Raw genomic sequence first — 6,013 nt, 5'->3', positions numbered from 1 at the left:
TGAAAGTAGATTAGTAGTTGCCAGGGCTGGGGAGGCGGATGGGAGGGACAGTGGGTGACTACTAATCAGTGGGTATGGGCTTGTGGGGGGCTGATGAAAATTTTGTAAAATTAGATTGTAGTGACAGTTGCAAGTGCACATATTAAAAAACACTGCATTGTCCACTTTAAATTCTATAGTATAGGATTTACATCTCAATCCAGCTGTGAAAAGAGAAAAGGAAAAAAGAAAGGAAAAAAAGACAAAAGACAAGAGTATCTAAAAGGCTGGTAGCGGTCTTGATCATGTTCTAACAATTAAGAGATGATGGAATTCTGTGCTGGGGAAGGAAGGAGACCACCCCCTCTGCCATTTCCTCTGAGGCCCCAAGAGTCTGTCAGGGACCCGTTTCATAGAGGAGACTCACCCTCCCTGCCAAGCCAGGCTTCTTCCTTTGGAAAAGTTAAAGGCCTTCTGGCAATAATTGAGGTTGAGACATACAGTTTAAGGGTTGAGGGGTTTATATTAATTAGTTTCCATTAATTATCTTGTCAGCTCCATTCCCTGAAGGAATGGACCATGCTGATAGAATTTATTTCAATCAATCCACAAATCCATGGAATAGGCCTTCCAAGTTCCAGCCCTGGTCCATCCCCGACAAGCCTGCCGTGTTGCTCTGAAGAATGACTGTACTATGAATAGACTTTCTCACTTGCCTGCTACTTATTATACAGATTAGAAGAAACTGAGATCCAAAGAGATGGAATAACTTGCTCAAGGTCCCACAACTATTGAGTAGCAATTCAGGACTTTATCTATTAATTATCTTCTTAAATTTGCTCGTCTTTGTAAAAAAAAAAACTACTGCTTTCTTAATAAAACACACACAGACACACACACACAGACACACACACACACTCAATTTCTTTCTACTGAGCAAAGAACTCCCACTGGGGGCATGAATGGGTGGGCCAAGTCCCAGTTCCTTTTCATTTTGGCTTTTCAGTGAGATCTCTCAAGGGCTCCTGCTGCCACGTGCTGTTCTCAGGAAGGGACGCCCTTCCCAGGAAAAGGCTGAAGTTAATTTTTTGAAAAATCCCACTTTCTCCTGCTGCCTTTCAGCAGGGTTTCAAGAATCCTAGAACCCCTCAAAAATATTTGATAGGGCTGACTAGGTTTGGGGGTAGAGACCCTGAGCATCCACCACCAGGAACATCCTCTGCCAGTCATTTAGCCTCCTTAGCCAAGCGTGGTGACCCTCACAAGGTTGCATTTCCTGAGCACCAGATGGTTGAGAGATGCCCTCCTCTTTCAAGAGATGCCCTTGTCACTCTGTGGAGGTTGAGCCTATGCAGGCTGAAACAGGATAACTTTTGGCACAACATAGTGACACCAACATCCATATGACAAAAGAGGTGCATGTTAAGCAAAGGGAGGGTTGTTACTTTAAGGCAATATTTCTCAAAGTATGGTCCTAGCCCAACAGTATGAACATCACCTGGGAAATGTTAGACTGCATATTCTCAGGCCCCAGCCCCAACCTACTGAATCAGAAACTCCAGGGGTGGGTCCAGCTGGCTACATGTTAACAAGCTCCTCAGGTGATTCTGATGCATACTAAAGTTTGAGAACCAAGGCACAGCTCTCCAGGGAGGTATCACCTTAGAGACAAAAAAGTATATTTTAAATGTCTTTGTGCCGTACACTTCCCTTCCCCACCCCCCCCCCCAAAACATGCATAACACCTATTTATTGCAAAAAGGCATAAAACTAAAATCCTAAACCCAGAGGCAGATGGAAAATAAGCAGAATTGAAGAAAGTTTTTTATTTTTCCTCAAAGAGGACTGCAGGAAGGAATCCATGGAGGACAGACTGAAGATACAGGGAACGAGGGAGGAATGTTAATTGTTAGAGTCAGATCTCAGTGGGGGTAGGAGGAGAGCATCAGTCTAACAACAGAGGGGAAAGATTAATCTTAGAAAGAATAAGGATAGTTTTGAGTCGTGAGGGAAGAAGACCGTGGGTAAAGGAATAACTCAATATTAAAACAAAGGACAGGAAAAGTGGACAGGTTCATACTGAAATCCTCTTTTCTTGATGATGAATGCATGAAATGATAAACAGTAATTATGAGACAGAAAACTGCTATTGGCAAGTTATCAGTTCATAAAAAAAAGAAAGCTTAAATTATGAGGTAAGGTCTTCCAGGAGGAGAGGATGTGGTCTCGCACTACATTATAATAGACTTTGCCTCTGCAGAGAGAAGGGGAGCACTCCAAGTTCTCAGGGTTGGAGGAGGCAAGTACCACAGAGCACCTTAGGATTCAGCATCAGTCCCTCAATAGATGTTAGTTTATGCTTTAGTCATTTGGGGTCCTAGTAACCTTACCTTCTAAAACCTCCATCCGAAGTTCACTATTTGGTTTAAGAAGAAGAATAAAAACAAGGTACATGGATTATAGCTGCTTATCACTGGCAAGCCCACTGCTTACAAATTTTGAAAATGGCATCATTCAAATCTTTACTCCCCTTCCATATTTTATGAAAAACATAGGTATTTAAAATCTAAAATGTGATACAAAAAATAACCTCCCACATTTCATTCATTTTAATTGGGGAAAAAAATGAAAGAAAAAATTGATTTAAAAAATTTCCTTTCCTTTCATATTAGTTCTAGGCAACTGGAAAGAGGAGAAGAAAAAAATCTCACCTTGCCCATGGTTATATAAAGATCTTTGTCTCTATGACAACAGAAAGGTTGATCTGCTTGATATGGAAACAGCTTCTGAAAAATATGTTAGTAAGAAAATGCTAATAATAATTATGGCAATTTCTTTTTTGCATGTTGTACCTACTGAACAGAAATTAAATTTTTAGACTTTGATATAAGACATAATCCAGAGGCCTTGGCAAGACATTGGCTTGGTACAAAAGTAATTGCCATTTCTTTCAATGGCAAAAACCGTGATTACTTTTGCACCAACCTAATACAACGTTCGTACCAATCCAGCGTTACTGTTTCCTGACATCTTTCTTGAGTGTCTTCCTCTTCCTCCCACTTGCAGTGTAAATCAGGGTCCAAAACAGTGTTCAATGCCTAGAGGGATATACATGTGAAGGGTGTGGTTCCTGTCCTTGAGAAGCCCACAATCTAAGTGGAAACACCGCCCCGCCCCAAGAGATTGGTATAGGTGTAGAGAGAGACAACAAGGCTCTAAGGAATTCACAGAATGAATTAATCACTGTGAACTGAAGGCTCCAAGGGAAGGCTTCATGGGCCAAGTGTTAAGAAGCTGAAGTGTGAAGAAGGAAAGAGGGGTCCTGGTGGAAGAACCACAGGTTAAAGTCGACTAGAGATTCCTTGCTGAGAACCAAGGAACAAGGTTGAATAAATTCTTCCCAGGCTTTGGGGAGGAAATATTTCTCAAGAGAAGACATAAAGTTGGGAGCTTTGATTACTCAGAAGTTGTGCAAAAAGAAAAAAAATTCCCAATCTTGACTAATAAGCTTCCAGTGAAAGTCATTATTTGATGATTTGTGGCAAAGGCATTAAATAAAAACCATGATTAGGAGTCACTTCCCCATGAAGCCTTCCCTGATGCCCACTGCCCCACCCCCACTCCACCTCCAGCTTCCCCATCCACATACTCACTTCAATATCCTAGGCTTACATACATTTTTGTACATATCCCACCAAAATGCAACCATTTGTTCAGCATGTGCCTCTTCTGTCAGATCAGGTTTCCAAATCTTAGCAATATTGACAATTGGGGCCAGATAATTCTTTGTTATGGGAGCTGTTTTGTACCTTGTAGAACATTTTCCAGCATCCCTGGCCAGAAGCACTGCCCTCCCAAATTGTGACAACCAAAAGTATCTCTAGACATTTGCCAAATGACCCCTGGAGGGGGCAGGAGGCAATTACTCCCCACTCCTTGGTTTTGAATCATCGTGCTAGAGTAAGAACCACCTGAAGAAGTGTCATTCAACGCAGGGTTCCCAGAATTTTACATGTAGTATAATTAAAGTGTTTACTGAGTTTCATGATTAAACTGAGATAGCTGAATAGGAACAATTAACTTGTGCAAAAAAGAAGCATGTCTACATTAGCTAGCATGTATTGCATCTAAATGTTATTTTTTAAATCTCCATTTTAGAAAATGGGGAAGTGAGAAAATGCTATAGGTTCTGAAGGGAGTTATTTGTGTTATCTCAGCATCCAGTCCTATAATAGAATTTGTAGGCTTCCAGTCTATCGTTTGAATGGGAAATAGCAGACATACCAACTTCAGGGAAGCAAGACCTGAAGCTTACCTATATTAGTATATTCCATCTAGATTGTTTCCATTTTATTTTTTTAGACTCACTCAGTAGGGAAGAATCAATCCCCAGCCCCAAGATTCCTTAATAAAAACAAACTGAAAAACAAAAACCACCAAGGCAGCCTGAATTGAGACAGATGGGCTCCTGTTGTAGGACACAAGGTAGCAGCCCCCAGGAAAGAATCCACAGACAGAAAGAAGACTACCACACTCTTGCAAGTAAGACAGCTTGGCCCTACCCTCAGCTTTCCTAAATCTGGGCCAGCCAAAAACTCTCAGAATTAAGAAAGTTTATGTCCTACCTCCCTAGCCTACCCCCACCACCACCACAACCACCCCTAAAGAAACAAAGGCCCAAGGTTGAGGTTAATCTTGAACCTTAGTTCTGACTCAGCTCTCCCAGCCATGCCTTCAAGGCAACTCTTAAACCTGGCCTTGCTGATACGCAGACTCCTCGGGAGAAGCTCAGGAAGGACTAGATTTTATTTGTTTAAAAACCACCCTGTTGGGGAAAGTGAATGATAGCCACTAGCAAGACTAAAAAACAAGCAACAGAGTTCCCAAAATCTCAACGCAAGTGTAGAGCCAAAAGGTTCACACACAGATCCCTTTGGCATTGGACCCAGCTTCCTCCTTGGAGAGCAACAATTCCTTGTGATTTTTCTTCATTTTTTTGTATTTCAAAAGCAGTAAATCAGACTAATTCAGGGCTCCAGTTCTGCTCTTTTGCCCACCTCTATCTTCCTCCTAAGCCCCTCAGTTGGCTTCTTTTCATGTCTTGAAATGAGGCAACAAAGGTCTCTTTCCAAAATATAATCTCCCAGAGTGGCTGCACCAAATGGTGTCTTGGCCATGTGTAACTCTGATCTTACACTTGAGGTTTTAAAGCCAGTTGAGTCACAGTGGTGAAGAGAAGCCCTGCTGCTCACTTCCACAGCCGAGAGGGCTGGCTCCATGGGAGCATATGTGCTTTGTTCCGGCAGCTCCCCTTAGCTGCAGAAAAATCATACTTAATGCAGATTTTAGCAAATTCCCACCCAGCTTTTTTTCTTATGAAGGGAATTAAAATAATCCCTCCCACCAGGCAGGTGGGCTTTCTGACTTGGTGGGCAGCTTCTAGCTGCTTCTCCACAGGGTCCTCATTTACTCCTAGCTTCTGCCTCACTGGGAGATGACACCACCTCCTGGCAAACCACTCACAGCTGCTCTCTATGTGGCCCTGAACCTCAGCTCCTTAATGCCGCCTCAGCCACATTCAGAAAAGTACAATTTATAAATAAAACTCAACTTTCAGAATGAAGATTTAATCCCTTGCTGCTGTTACATTTGTCCTTGACTCTGATGTAATGAGGTTACACTACTCCTGGGTTCCTAATTGCACCTCATGAGTAGCAGCAGACAGCACTTCTGAGCCCACTGAGGTGGGGATGCTCTGGTGTGACAGGGTGGGGTCCAATGCAGTCCCTGAATTATTCAAACTGATCAACAGGACAGACTGGGCAGAACTGGGTTCTAACACCAGGTCTCCTTTCCCTAATTTGCACTGTAGGTGTTGGCTCAATGATAAAATCTCTTTGCTGTCTGTCTGTAAAAGGGATGCGAAGATTCCTGTCCCCGAGTGGGGCCAGATACAGTGAAGATAAATGAGACCAAAAAAAGCCAAAAGTATGGAAATAAAGTTTTCACATAGTTACAAGATATTATTGTAATA

The 6,013-nt window shown here is 42.3% G+C and overlaps 1 protein-coding gene across 2 annotated transcripts in view; it reads left to right on the top strand.

Annotated features, from left to right (window-relative positions):
• The window catches only part of LOC105465004 (luteinizing hormone/choriogonadotropin receptor), a 63,142-nt gene that overhangs the window by 978 nt on the left and 56,151 nt on the right, over positions 1–6,013 (top strand). The window lies entirely within an intron of this gene.

Source organism: Macaca nemestrina, chromosome 13 (assembly GCF_043159975.1).
Source record: "Macaca nemestrina isolate mMacNem1 chromosome 13, mMacNem.hap1, whole genome shotgun sequence".
NCBI lineage: Eukaryota > Metazoa > Chordata > Mammalia > Primates > Cercopithecidae > Macaca > Macaca nemestrina.
Note: the sequence above shows the minus strand (reverse complement) of the source record. Positions and strands in the feature narration are given on the sequence as shown.